We start from the raw sequence: 16,389 nt of genomic DNA on the forward strand, positions 1-16,389 counted from the left end.
ACAAATACAACCACCACCAAGCTTGGAAGAAACAGTCTCTGCAATTCATCGGCATAAAAACCATAAGTCGCCAGGGGCCGATGGAATTACAGCCGAATTGGTTAAATATAGAGGCGACCAGATACACCAAGTGGTTCATCAACTGACTCATTGGTGGTGCAGCAAATCAATGCCTGACGACAGGTAACGAGGAATTATCTGTCCCATGCAGAAAAAAGGAGACAGTGCGGAAATTGCAGAAATTACAGAGTTCAATAAAGAGGCTTCACTGCAGGCAAATCAACAACAGATCAGATTTGCTCTCTGCGTGAAGCGATGGAAAAACTGCTGCAATATGGCCATCAATTGCACCTTCTTTTCATCCACTTCAAGGTGACAGCATAACCAGGGTAAAACTGTACATCGTCATGAATTTGGGGTCCTGACGAAATTAATAAGACTGACTACGCTGACGGTCACCAATGTGCGAGGCCCGTTAAAAGCAACAGGATCACTCTGGAGACCATTGGACATCAACAACGATCTAAGAAAAGGGGATGCCCTATCAATCGTGGCCCTGGAGAAAGTGATTCGCGGTGCAAATGTCAATTCAAGAGACATGGTCCTCTCCAAGTCTACCCAACTCAGCGTAGGATGGTATCGACATTATGGGAAGAGCATGTAGAGTCTACCATTATCTAGATCGAGCAGGCTGCACATTAATGAAGGCTAGACGAAGTACATAACGAAGCAAAAAAAACTACGAACTCATGGCCGCGTTGGAGGGAAGAATTTTTAGCCCCCTACATAAGGAGGGACGATTTCGTAGCCTACATAACGAAGAAATCTGTGAGTGACAACATGACTATCTGGTTGTAGTTAAAATCCGGCGTAATAGGTTGCAGTGGGCGGGTCACATCATTCAAATGGATGAGGATGAACCAGCCCGGAAAGTCTTCAAGGGTAATATCTATGGTAGAAAAAGAAGACGAGGTAGACCCTGCCTGAGATGGAGAGATGGCGTAGGTCAGGGCGACAGGCAGCTTTCGAAAATTGGTGGACCCTGTCGCAAAACGGGGGTACCTGGAATTCTTTGCTAAGGCAGGCCTACACCAAATACCCGTTTTTGCACTGTTGATGATGATAGAATGATTTAAGATTCCACTTTCGCATCGATTTAAAATTCCCTAAGAGAACCTAAATATTCTCGCACAAAAGTTCAACAGAACTCTTCATACCTGAAGTACTGAGCTTCCGGTTTCCGACTTATGTTTTTTCTGACTTTTGGAATATCATGACTTCCTCCGACAGTGAATTGACATTTTTGTTTTGCATCAATTGCATCTAGATGTAGTGTAGAATATATGGGCTAAATGATTTTTTGATATTCGGAGTCGTTTGGAAATTATAGTGTTAAACAAGTAATCAGTCGCATCTTCTTCTTTTCTTCAGCCTTTGTCCCGTTCACAAGCGGGGTCGGCTCGTCGTGATCGGCTTCGCCATTTGGCTCTATCGAATGCCTGATCTGGGTGCAACCTCGAGGCTTTCAAATCCCCATCCAGCGTATCAAGCCACCGTTGCTTAGGTCTGCCTTTTGGTCGTTTACCATCGACTTCGATGTTCAGACCAATCTTGGCAAGTGAATTCTCGTTTGCACGAACTGCGTGACCATACCATCGAAGACGCCTCTCTCGCAACTTTTCCACGATCGGTGCAACCCCATAACGATCGCGGATATCCTCATTTCGGATGTGATCTAAACGTGTGACGCTACTAGTCCAACGTAGCATCTTCGTCTCCATTACCGCAAGACGCCGTTCATTGTCTTTTATGGTCGGCCAACACTTAGAACCATAGAGAGCGACTGGACGGACGACATTGCGGTAAATTTTAGATTTGAGACGTTCGTTGATACGTCGATCACAAAGGACACCAGTTGTGGAACGCCACTTCATCCAGGTTGCGTTAATGCGTGAAGCAATTTCATAACGCAGTTCTCCATTGGCTGAAAGCGTTGACCCGAGGTATTTAAATTGCTCAGTTCTGGGCAGATCACTGCCGCTGACAGTGATTGTGCCTGTTTCATGGGGATCGGTCGTCAAAAATTCAGTTTTGTTTAAATTCAATCTGAGACCGTGTTGCATGAGGCGATCATTCCATTTTTGAACAAGTTGCTCGAGATCATTTTTGCTATCAGATGCTAGGAAAACATCATCTGCATAAAGCAGTGTGTAGGGCCCTGGACGTTGGATATCCCGTGTGACGGTGTCCATAACAAGGACAAAGAGGAGTGGTGAGAGGGCACTTCCTTGATGAACACCAACAGAGACACGAAGCGGTTTTGATACACCCGCCATACTTCGAACTTTACTTTTCGGATCGTGGTAGAGCAATTGAACCCAGCGCACGAGTTCTTCTGGTACGAAGTGTTGTCGTAAAGCATACCAGATGAGTTCGTGTGGTACACGGTCAAACGCTTTCTCTAGATCCAGAAAGGCAATGCAAACAAGTAATCAGTCGCATGCCAAATTTATGTCGATCGCCGTAATAATGCGCGTATTTATCGGTCCGAATGAAGTTCGAATGACTTTGCTAAAAGGACAAGAATTGAAGCGAGGGCTGTACATGAGTTTCTTGAAGAAACCTATGGTTTATGGACTAGATATATTAGATTGATAGTCAGTTAAGATTTTATGACTAAAAATCGCATTCTACTTTTTAAATGCGTTTTTCTCGAAACAGCATATTGAAAATCTGCTGCCACCATAGCCCAAAATCTATCCGAAGAAATTCTTTGAAATTTTCGCGACTTATTCAGAACATATTTCTACGGTCCGCTAACTAGGATAATTGCGATTCATTCAGTAGCTTTTTTTTAATCATTAAGGAAGCCTTGAAAAAACACCAAAATTCTCAAGAAAAAAGTTTAACAAGCACCAAAAATTTAGTTCTAAATATTTTTTAATAATCCTAGTTTGCGGACTGTAGTTCAGTCTGCACGTTAAAATGCCGTTTATTTTTTTTCTTAAAACGATCACGGTACCCTTTAGCGTAGCAGAATAAAAACACCTTTTTTGGAGACGGGTGTATAAATTGCTCTGTATTTCAAAAATAAACCAAGCTATGCTCAAGATATTAATAAATATAGGACGAAAAATTCGTATTTGCATCTTTATCCAGTTTTTTGTCTAAAAATTTCTAAATGAAGCTGAAAAAACGGCCTTCATACGGGATGACCCCCTTAAACCTCAAACGGAGTATATTTGCAAATTATAGTTCCGAATTCGAAAAAGGGGGGATTCATGTGAATTTCCTTTACTTTTTACAATTCTCCAGTCTAAGGTGCACTCGCCGTTTCTTCTTGCTCAACTCAGCCAACAGGAATTCATATTATGTTTTAGCCAGAAACAAGCGTTAGTAATGCGTTTTATACAACAGAATATAATTAAATCTATGTACAAACAACGAGAAAGCTAATTATTGCTTTCGGAATGTTGGAAAATTTCAACATTAACCTTGGGAATATTTGAATGAATATCAGTAAAGTTGAGAATAAAAATTATTTAGTTATTTTAAAGTTAATATTTTCAAGTAAATGGATATTATAATCGGAAATTGGATGGAATGCAAAGAAGATGCTAAGGGGGTTGAATGTGAAAAAAAATTGATGGAGATTAATAAATGAATTTTCTCGCCCATTTCTCACTGGACAAAGCAAAGAAAGTGACCCAGATGTTGCATAGGGTTATTTTCGACACAGTTACTGTTTATCGTGAAAGCGGCTTTGTAGTCTGGTGCACTATTAAATTTGTAACTACTTACAATCTGGTATAAATAGAAAAGTCGTACAGTTAAAGTTCCTTACATAAGTACACACAAAATCTTTTGCTTTTTCGACTTGTTATTGGATATTGTGAGTAGTGAGGAAAAGCATCTAATTTTCAAGAAACCTTTGATGATCCATTTCTGCCACGAGTAAATATTCCCTTGATAGAAAGCCAATTTTATGTGAGCCACGCTTCTCTTTTCATCCTGCTTGAAAAATTTACTTTTAACATCTCAATAGGAATTTCTCTAAAACAGTTTGAGCCCTAGATCCAATAGAAAGTAGTTAATAAAAGAAATTACGAGAAAACAATTGAATGGAAATGTGGGCATTATATGCTGTTAATAACCCATGAATAGTACTGAAATTCTTGAAGGCCCCTTTCCCTTACTCACTTATCAGAAAGCATTACTCCCAATAGAACGACATGGTAACGAAATCGATGATATGATAATGATATCCGGGAGCATATCATTATTCTGGAGAATTCTACTAAACAATACAACCGGATATAATTCTTTCAATGCACGAATTCTACCAGATTGTTCAGGTGTTATCTTTTCTGGATCAATCCTGCCCTGCTTGAGAAAATATACAGTCAACCTACACGAGCAGTGTGGCCGGTTTACCTATCTAACTTTTATTCCAAGCATTTACTCGCAACACAGTGGACTAGCCGTAGACATAAACCTGAAGATACAAAAATATGAAATTTGTCACAATACAAATATAAGTGGTCGATGCCAGCACCGACGACGGAGCCAATTATTCAACTATGTATGCTAATTCGGGCTCATGAATCCTTCTGTTTGGGGATGTACTGGCCAATGATACTTTTCTTTAATTTGTTTTAATTTCATAATTTGAGTGATATTTCCACTGAAGTTAAATATGATACTTCAATGGTAATACTAGCAGCTACCTAAGGAAAGGAGCGTGTGCGTTGCCGAACCCATTCACTTCACCTCTCTCAAACACGACAAGGAAACCTGCCCTCATATTTAAAGAAATTGGAAAAAATCTAAACACGAAAAAATAAAATAAATCGAAAGGAAAACAATTTTTGGCAGATCCGATAACCATCTGGAGAAGTCTTCGTTATTGTCGTTATCCTTGCCGAGACGTCTTCGCCGAAGCCGCACGTATAGTACATAGCAGCAGACCTTATCATTTCTTATTTACCTTTCCTGTAATTTCAAACTTGAGACTCCCGGGGACAGATTTCAGTTGACGATAAGAAAGGGAAAATATAAGCCACACATATTTTCAAAACCCTCATGTTCTAATGGAATTAAGTTCAATGAGCACCTTGTTTAGAGAGCTCTGGAATTTAGGTTCGAAACACTTCCGAAGAATACTAAGCAGATTTTTAATGGGGGTTACATAAAGGACCGCTCCTTTAGATGGTATTGAACCCGTCCCTTTGTTCGTGCGTTGGTTGTAAGAAACCTTTTCGGTTAATTAAGTGCAGTGAGATTTTAGCAGGTACAAACTTCTTGCCTAGTTGAGCCTTTTTATAAAAAAGGATGTGGTATTAAATTTCCATCGTTATGTACCTAGCGGAAATTTACGAAGTATAAGCTCCCAAAGGGTTGCCTAATAAGAAAGTACGAGTACTGCAGAATCGCCCGAGATTCGTGTCAACGTACATATGTACATATATACATACACGCACATATTTAATAACTAAATATTGATCAGGCTTGGTTTCATTCTATTTAGGAACGAATGAATTATAGTATGAAATATCACATCAATTACAATTGATTCCAGGGAAGGCTAATTGCCGAGAACAACCCCTGCACCGGTTTGCTAAGGGTATATTTTTTCTATTAAAGGAACTATTTGCCTTCTAAGTAATTACAGCCATTATCGCTTCTGTATAATGGAAATGTTCCGAGGTAGGTGGGATCCAAACGCATTAGAACGGATTACTGATGCACTATCAAATTGTTACGCTATTGTGTGGCCTATAATTACATAAGAGTTTACCATCAGAAAAAGCGTAGGGTCGTTTATTTGATACCAAGGGAGTTAATTTAGTATAAGTATTTCAGTTCGTTTACAATTGCGTGGAAAGAACTAACATGGAGTGGATTATGAAACAGAAAAAAATCCAACGCGGCAAATTTATATAATTGAAGTGTGAGAATAACTGTAATGAAAATGACATACCATGTGTCCTTAAAGAATCAGTTATTCCTCAAGGGAACTTTAGAGCTCTTGATGTAGCTCTGTCTTTCATAATTGGCTCGATGTTGTTGGACTACTTGCAGATACATATTGAGGAGTTAATAAGTCGGAATACTGGAAGATGCAAAAAAACTTTCTATGCAAGTTTCTCAATTCGTATATAGCTAACAATTCAAAATATTTCTTTAGATATTTTTAAACTTCAAGATATATTTACATATTATGTGCTCATCCTAAACAAACAATCATTGCCTATACGGGACCCTGACGCATACAAATATAAATATGTAGGCAATTAATCAAAATCATCTAAATGTTTCCTCCTTACCCCGTGCACAAAAGCATACGTGCATATATACTTATACATACGTATGTGCGTAAATTGAATACCGCTGGTGCTAGCTTACATACATATCCATTTTACTTGGATGCTACCGCAAAAGTCTGTCCTGACTAACTGATGCTGATATAAAAAAAAATATAAAAAAAAATCTAAAAAACCAAAACTAAGATGTTGCCTCGTGACCCGCCGACGTCATACATGGCTTAGATTGCAATAAATTTGCGTGAAATAGTAAACTTTGACCATCTATAACTTTATTAATAATAGTTCAATTCAATTTAAACTTCTCAGAATGACGTCCTATCTTATCACTTACACCGATGCTGCTAGGATGAACTTAAGAGTGGTCCCGGGGGGAATTTGTTTGAACAGATATTGGAATGAGGTGTATTTTAAGGCTCAGATTTCATATAGATGCATCATTGTCATTCTTTTCAGATTCTGGAAACGAGGTCTGCTTCATTTTCTGGGGCATGCAACTCAAATGATGCGGGTATTTGGAAAGGTACTTATTAAGCTCTTTCATTTGACACATCCACATATTGGATGAAAAAATAATGTGCATCAATCCTTCGCATGTTTGGGGAGCCCCTTTAACCTCAACGGAAAATCGTGATTCACAGACCACATGCTCTTACCAAGTTTCATGAAAATAGGTTCAGCTATTTCCGAGTAAATTCGCTGTAACAGGTAGAAAGGCAGACAGATAGGCGATTTATTCCTTGAGTTTAGGCCTGGGGAGAGTAAGTCTCACCATCTCCATAACAAGATCAATTATCACTGAGTAAAGCAGCGGAGGTAATGGTGAGTCAGAACTAAATGGTGATTGATTGCAAGGACCTAGGTGAGATCACTGTGAAAACGATAATCTAAACCTTAAACATTAAACTCGGGCTATATTCGGTTCTTAAGTCCAACGTGATAAGGCTACGTAATGCACACGGTGGTACTCAGCCAGCCACAATAGCATTGCTATTCGAAACAGCAAAAAAAAGATATTGCTGTTTGCAGAGTTCGTGTCGGCTGCGTCAGCTGTCGACTACGAGAGCAGATATCGCCAAACAGGATTTTCAAATGCCTGGAATTTGGACACATTTTGAGAAAGTGTTCAAGCAAGTGCGATAGGTGCTGAAGATGCGGAGAAGAAGGACATATTGCCAGTGAGTGCAATGGGAATCTTAGATTTCTGCTATGCAGAGAAACGCAGGAGAGTAACATCGACCATATCAGAGGTAAATACAAATGTCCGGTATGTAAGAAGGCGCTTTTCGTAAATGAAGTTCCTTCAGCTGGATTTAAACCATTTGCAGGCAGCCCAGGACCTGCTCTCCCAAAGCCTGCTTGAAAATAAAATTAACGTTGCCATCACATCTCTACAGTTGTGTTTTTATATCAGACAGAAGTGGCAAAGCAGCCATCTGGGCCTGTGAAAATCGAGCAATCGAAAACACGAGAAATAGCACAGAACGCGGATTCACACGAGCTAAGGTAAACGGTGTTCACTGCGCCAAGTTTCACACTACATGCATTTGGATTAAGGGTGGAAAGATTAGCTTCCGAAGGAGGTGCTAAGATGGTACTCACGGCATCAATAAATTGTAAATGCTCATCACTGATCACCAACCCTGATTTACTAAGGGATATTATTTGTACTCCCTTCCCAAAAATTTCAAATGAATCGAACCTACATACTGTCCAGATAGATCTCGATGAAATTTCCGTGGTAACCAGAAGAAGAAGTCCAAGAAGTGGCTGTGGTTCGCTGAAACATTTACAACGTGCCTCGAAGAAGGAATTTTGTAGAAAAAGTGGCGGAAACAGAAGCTTGTGCTAATTCTGAAGCCAAATAAACCTTTGGGTGATCCTTCGTCTTATAGGCCTACATGCTCATTAAATGGCTTCGGCAAACTTTTCGAAGGGGCATCTTTAATAGGTTTGTATCGATTTCAGATGGTCTCTTAGATAGGCAGTTCGAATTCTCAATTTGAAGAATGCCTTCAATACTGCAAAATGGATCAAAATTTTTGCGGCTGTAGCCAAATTGGATGCTCCCAGATACTTTTCATGAGAGACCGTTGCATTACGATTCGAAAGATGAACCTAAGGCGTATAAAAAACCTATGCTCTTCCACAAGCGTCGGCCTTCTCCTCTGGATAATAATGTATGACGGAATTTTGAAGTTGCAACTGACAAAAGGAGTGACAAGCATTGGCTTCGCATACGACTTCGGAGTGACTATCGGAGAACAAGATATTGAGAAGGTCGGGGTCTTCACAAACGAGGAAATTTTTGAAATTAAATCTTCGCTAGAAGACGCTGGTCTGACGCTTGCAGAACATAAACCGAGGTAGTTTTGATCATCAAACTAAGGTAGCAAAGGTGGATAAACATCAAAAATGGGGAACTCATTACAACGAACGAGTCATGATTAACCAAAGGCTGAAATGCAAGCCGCATCTTGAGAATTTAGCACCAAAAGCTTCCGGGGTTGCTACATTGTTGGCACAGCTGTTACCGAAAGTAGGTGGTCCTAAGTAAAGCCGTCGGCTCCTTATCTCGAGAGTTGTTGGCTTCATCGGCCTTATGCAGTTCCAGTCATCATCACTGAAGCTAGAAGCAAATAGGAGAGAAATCGCAGTTGAATATTAATTGAGTGCATTCCGAACGTTGTGCGCTTATGTTTGACAGCGGGGATAGTCCACATAGGCATCTCGTCCATCATACGCAGTCGGCGAGTCCTGTAACTATCATTGGCAATTAGCACGAAATGAAGTTATTTTAGAGTGAGAGCGATGATTCAAAGGACGCTGGACTCACAGGATTATTCCAGATGTCTCAAAATAGATCAAAGGAAGGTAGAGTGAAGTTAGCTACGACATAACCCAATTCCTAACCGGAGACGGAGGGTACCGTGCATACCTTTAACGCTTCCGCCGTGAAGGGTCCCCATATTGCCCGACATGCGAGATGGTTCCAGAGGATCCGCGACACCTTATTTTTAACTGGTCTAGGTTTACCACACACAGAACAGAGGCCGAAATTGACGCCGGGGCGTGGTTGCCAGCCGAGAATATTCTGGACTACATGCTAGTTTCTGAAACAGGTTGGAGACGGTGGAAAAATTAATAAAGGTGATCCACAACTGAGAAGGAGCTTTGGAGGAAAATCGCAAATAATGCCACGAGCCACAGTGTGTAACTGATCCTGCCCCGCTACGAAATACCGAAATGGCGGTCCCGCGAATAAAAGTCACACATAATCGTATGGTAGAAGCCAGCGGTAGGTTTTGAACTTTTAGAACCTCACATTTAAAACCAGATTTCGATTGAATTAACTTTGTTTGCCCCAAATGCACAACAAAAGTTATACATTATCCTGACCGGTGTAGCAAAACCAAAAACTCTTTCCTGATAAAAATGAACTCTATTATACGCGTGTTTCCTGTAGACTGACATAAGAATTCAACTTTTATCTATTTGGGAACTCCGGCAAACAAAGGTAACAAGACCGTTTAAAAAGTGAGCATGAGTGAGGCACTGTAGTCTCGGCGTCGGTATAGCACTTAGATTTCTTAGAGGCTTGGTGGATAGTGAAGTGAAGATTAAAAGTTTACTTAAAGTATTCTCTACTTGTTCCTAAAAATTTTGAAATTTGCGGGCAACCAACTTACGGAATTTGACCGGGTTTTGAAATGTTATTCAAAAACCGTTTGAGGTCGCACTAGGCTACGATTTTTGTTCCGAAATGCGCGGACGGCCCTGACTGACTATCAAAGACTACCAAAATTATCGCTCTGTTTAATTTGGGAGAGAGTTCCTGAATTGCGTCCTTATTCGCTGGACATTCTGGGAGTTTATTAAATTTAGATGGTTTGACCTCAGAGAGAACTCCTCACTCTTGCGGAACTATGCTGTTGCTCTGAGGAAAGTTTGAAGCATGAATCCGGCGTTGGGCTAATACTTAAGGCGACATCAATGCGCACCCTAATTACTTGGAAATCGGTTCCAGGCTGGATACTGAATAGGAGATTTCGATCCAAAACGTGGAACATTTTAATACTGCAGTGCTCTGCACCAAGAGAGACACCCGTTTCAAATTAGAAGGAGAAAATTCAATGCAGGCCAGGACAGGCATTCGAAAGGTGATGGGTGATGTGAATTCCAAAGTGAGTTTTGACAATACCTTGATCTGATATTTGATGGTTAAACATGGTCTCGATGTCTGAAATGTTGATGGTGAAAGGTTTGTGGATTTCTGAAGCCTCCCCGCGTTATTGCTAGTACCAGAGAGTGGAGTGCCTTACTGTGTGTGCTTTACGTTTGACTCTTCCTATGTTTGTTATTGCTGGCGCCGCAATGTTGATAGCTTCTGCCGTATTTCTTATCGCTTTTGACCTGCACGTGCCAATAGGAATCACGTTAGCTTTCTTTCTTCTTCGGACGTCACGTTATGCGTCGCTTTTTTCCCCTTATCATCTTCTTCGCTGTGTGTATTTTTACTCGTCATTGCGTATTTTCTGGTTCTGATTTCAAGCTTTTATCTGTAACACAAATGTTCATTTATCTAAGCAATTAGCCAAGGGTGCCTACACAAGCAGTGAGATCCATACGAAGGTTGAATCTCGATTTTATGACCTTTACAATTCAGATCCAGATGGACTTAATTTAGAATTATTTCAACCGAACCGAAACGAAATGCTTGACGGTATCAAGAAGAAAACGTGCCTGAAGGCTTGCCAGAGTTTTAACAAGACAGAGACGCCTGCGCATCACTCTAAGAGTAGTGCCAATGTGATGCCATTCATACCTAACAACGGGTCAAGCATTGAACTGCCAGGTATACTGATGCAGAGTATAGTTCCCTGGGGGCCACTCTATCTGTCCTACAGCCACGCCCCATCATCGGATCTCTTAACCCCCAAACTTGTGAGAATCAAATGAGCAATATAGTAAAATGGATAAAAAAATAAAGAACCAACAAACTTGATTCGTGCCGCACACAAACTGACCCATCACCCAAAAAGGGAGAAGCTGGGAAGTTAATCAGTAGAGCCAAGGCCAAAATTATCTCACTTTAGAGACCGCAACTAACAAAGGACCCTGTTCGAAAGGCAGGAAACGGCAAGAGTACGTCTGAGTTCACCATATCTGACACCAGAAAGGAGACAGCCCCCCATGACGCAGGTGCTGAATGATAGCCGCGCTATCCGAAGGAATACCTGGAGCCTCCAACTTCGGAGCTAAGAAAGAAGGGAAGAAACGGAGATCAGGCCACAAGATTGGACTGGTCCAAAGAAATCCAAACCTGAACCCAAGAGCGAGAGAAATTCTGGGGAGGTCAGGGTAGGAGCCGGAAAAATCCCTGGAAATTATTGGAGACCTCATCGACAAGGGCTCGGTAGAAGGAGGACGAAAGGAGGAATATTACCCAAAGTGGTAAATGTCCGCAATTTAGGAAGGTTAATACAGATACGCTTAAATCCTTGCAGGGTCGCACAAGATTTGCCCCCGCTTATCACTTACGCATCAGTGAGAGAGATTAACATCATAAATTATCCCCGCATAAACGTTGACGGAGATGTATGGGTGCTTTCCGCCAAGGCATAAAATATACTATGGGAGATGCGGCTAGGGGTTTTGTGTGTCCTGGATGGTCTTTTCGGATCCCGGAGAGCTATCACTTTGGACAACCTTTTTCTATCACATATGAGCCCTTGATCGAACTTTGTCAAAAGCGATTGTTCATTCTGAATATTTCCTATGATATTGGGTTCTTTTCCCTACTACAGATAGGCCGATATCATGCTATCCTACCAAGCACCTCCAAATCCTTAGGAATGGTCTACCAATGTCGCGGCTACAAGCTAAAAAATGTAGGATACCGTACAGGCATGATGGGTTGGTCTCGGTTGAATTTCTGTCACGTGACATCGTTAATATGTGTCTAGTTCTATTCTTGAGCTAGTCCTATGCTTGGTGTTTCCTGTATATCTGTGGTGCTGTAGTCCATCTTGTCGTCCCCGGATAGTACTTTTCATGCTAGTTGTAGCTCATATCTTCTTCATTCTTCTTCGTGACCTTGTATTCTATAATAATATAATCGCCAAGTGTTCTAATCAACCTAAAAACATGCAACATTTTGAGAATTAATCCTAACTATCTTATAGCTTTGATGCTGACTATTTCCTCTTTCTAAATTTGACTACATACCTTGTTTGGGGACATTTTTAATACATATTCGGGCACTATGCTGTAGTGATTTATGGGAATATGGATGGTGGTGCTGCACAACACCCTCATGACCACGTCCAGCGGCTTTTGTAATCCTTTACAGGACATTACTGTCAAACATCATGAACAATGATGCGACAGTTGTGGTTTACATCGATGACATAGCCAGGTTGTGGTCGCAAAGCATCCCGAATAGTACTCAAGCGAAGCAATCAGTGCTGCTACAGCGTGGTTGCGGAGGAAAAGATGGAAGCGCTCCTCATTGCAAACCCCAAAAGAGAAACTTCGCCCGTGTTAGATTGGGAATCGTATCACCACTGACAAGCTTGTTTACGTGATGACAGATGCAAAGTTTAATTTTAAGCAGCACATAGTGTATACTTCCGAAAGGCGTCCACCATAGATTAGAAGTAGCAGAAGCTGGATGTGCAAGGTCCAAGGTGAATTCCATCGTGCTGTATACTATCCCAGTTTGGGGAAAAACGCTGCATGTTTTAAAGAGCGCACATAAATTGAGCGTGGTCTACAGAAGAACAGCCCTGAAGGTGTACTCCGCCTTTAAGACAGTCTGAGATGATTCGGCGTTCGTCATCTCTGGAATGATGCCGAGCAGAGGAAATGATGGACATACATACATGATGTCAGGTGCAGCTCTCCTTTGTCGCAGCTGAGAAAAACCAAAACCAAATCCATAAGCAAACGGCAATAGCAATAGGAGCAGTCAGAAAAGGGTGGTGAAAGTTACATGGTGATCCCTTCCATCCATTGTAATCTCGTCCATTTTCTCACAGGACATTGAAAATATCGTCCATACCTGTATAATTCCAAATTAGGAACCTCATCTGATTGTCCAAACTGCGCTGGGGTCCCGGAGAACCCAGCGCACTTATTCTCTATATGCCCGAAATTCGTGGAAGAAAGGAGAAACTTAGAGAAAACACTAGGGAAAACGCTATCATGCGAAAATTTTATCCGGGGAACAGTAGTTTAACTGGAGGATTGGGATCAACTGCATGATTACAGCAATCCAGAATAAACTGTGAAAAACGAGGTAAGGAAAGAGGAGGGTGGTTTTAGTGGATGAAGATCTCTCTGTCGTCTTAGAGCCTCCTTAAAAAATAAAAAAAACACACAGACATTGAACCGATTTTAGAATGGTTTTGTGTTACATAAAACATTAACAAGTCGGGAAACCGGAAGCTCGGTGCTACAGGTATGAAAAGTTTTATTTGTTTCTTGCGTTTGAGTATATCTGAGTGCAGAGCTATCCCATTTGCACGTAACCCATAATCCATATGCATTTAGCATGTCAGACTACTCAGTTTAGTGCGATATTGATATTTAGTACTTTGGGCTGAAGTAAATTTACACAGTAAAGACAACTTTCAGCTACTGCAACTTTGGTAGTAATAGAACGATTTTGATCAAAATTGTGGACAATATGCTCCATACTATAATCTTCATCGCCACCTTTATAATCCTAGGATAAACATAAGGGCGTTTCTAGTCAATGTCTTCGAAACTAGAGTAACAAACTATTATTCACTTAATTTGAGCACATATCAATATGGAGAGTATTTTCAGGCCGTCATCACTTTCGACCCCCCGCCTCGGCATCGAAAAGTACTAACCGAGACCTTTCATTTGATACCCATAACTGCCCATGACGATGGAAAAAAATTGTATACCCCCTTTTTGCATGTATGAGGACCCCCCTTAATCTCAACGTAGATGGATGTCAATCAGGGCATGTCTGGGCGTTCACAGTTTCCACTTTTTGCCAAATTTCGTGTCAATCGGGACAGCTGTTTCGTTTGACAGACAGACAGACAAACATTGACTCGATTTTAATATTTTCGTTTGTTTGCGAAACAAAAGCTTAATAATGATTTTCTAATATAGAAACTTGAAAACAAAGATCGTAGGGAGACTGTTTTTGCAGTTATTCACCATGTCATGCATCCGTATAAACTGTGCAGCAAGTAGATATCCTGCAACATTGCTTCGCACTAAAGTCATATCATTAAATTGTTTCAGCACAAGGTAATTCGAACTTTTGAAATTACATTTCCGATGGCTCTATACACTCTATAGATACATTTTCAAAGGCAAATGAATTACTTTCTGCGCTTGTTAAAAATGCAAAACTATCTAAAGCGGTGCGATATACCAGCAATATTACCAATGTGGCTAAATTGAAACCCTCAGCATTTTTGCGGTACATTAATAAAATTTTGTGGTTGAATAAAAACTAACGTTATGCGCCCTCAGGCAGGTTAATTAATCGCTGAGTTGAGTAATTCAACTAGAGAGTTTATTTTTCCACATGAAATGCAAAAGCATACATTAATCCAAAATTGTGCGTACCCCAAATACACTGCACTTATCATTTCAATCAACCCTTTGTCGGACAAAAATGCATTCCGCACTCATAATTTGTCTGAATACATTTCCCCGTTGTGAGCCCTAAAACTAAATTACATGGCCGAATGATTCCCAATTATAAACCAAATTACTGGTCCATGTCGAAATTTCACAAGTGGTTGAAGTTTTCACACCAGTGCCGGGACTCCATAGCACCGATACCAACGACTGTTTTTAATCTGAAAAATTGGTTCGCTTGGTGGCTTAATTTCGAATTGTTTTTTCCTTTACAATAAAAAAGCTTTGTCCCAGCGGTATGTAAAGCTGCCGTAGGCCGGTCTATACACTCGGGAGGACAGCCACATTGAGTAGTTTCCACCACCTACAACTATCAAAAGTAAGCGTACATGTGGAAAAATCAGTTTTCATTTATGAAGTGACCAACAATGAAATTCGGCCCAAAAATGGTACTCGAAAATATCACTGCCAGGAGCGAATTCAATAGTAATTGCAGCTGAATTGTGTGGAGCCGTACCAAAACGGGTTTCCAATTTGAAAAAGGACTATTTTCAAAGCCCGCTTGAGTTCCCCCAAACAGTTTCATCACTCGATAATCTAAATAAAAATTACAACGTGCATTTCGGGATATCCGATAGGAAGGTTTTCTACGGAGTATGATCCCGCTGGGTATTGTCAATAGTCTTCATACGAGTCGCTTACTATTCTACATTATGCCATGTCAGTAACTACTGTAAGACGCTAAAAGCTTATTGCTTAAATATTGAATTTGCTTAATCAGCGAAGAGTGCTTGACTACTTTGAAAAAGTACTATCCAAATAAATGGGATAATCTTTATTGGGCTCCAGAAGAACTGAGAACGGTCAGCACGTCGATACCTACTTCAGCACGCTGCCATTTACTTCGTTAAAAAGTGCAAAACGGCCAACACGCTGTACAATAGCGGAGGATAATACTCACGGAATTACACTTTTTATTTCGCATCCATTTTTTATGGTATTTGTTTCAATTTCACCCAGCCAGCCATATGGGGGCTCCCGGTTATCATCGAAAATGGCATCGGAGCTACATTGCACTTTCTATTGTGTAAGTTAATAAATTTTAAAGTGAAATAAAATTCGCTTGATGGCGATCCAGTGATTAATGTTGGCAGAGGAAGGTTTTTGTTCCCATCCAGGAGGCCAATTGTGAACCTGTGAAATGTCAAATATTGAACTGCATCCGCATGTATCAGGATTTTGGACTAGTCTGAATTTTTTAAAAATTTCTGTGCGTGTAATTGCAGCGGAATATTATTTTGTTCATCAAATTTTCATTTAGTGAATGAAATCTTCAAATTTTAATTTTGTTTTCCATTTATACTTTAACAACATGAAAATAGCACAACATGAAATCAACAAAATAAAGTTACTTAGTCGTCATGGATGGTACAAT

The sequence above is a fragment of the Hermetia illucens genome, chromosome 5, assembly GCF_905115235.1.
Source record: "Hermetia illucens chromosome 5, iHerIll2.2.curated.20191125, whole genome shotgun sequence".
Lineage (NCBI taxonomy): Eukaryota > Metazoa > Arthropoda > Insecta > Diptera > Stratiomyidae > Hermetia > Hermetia illucens.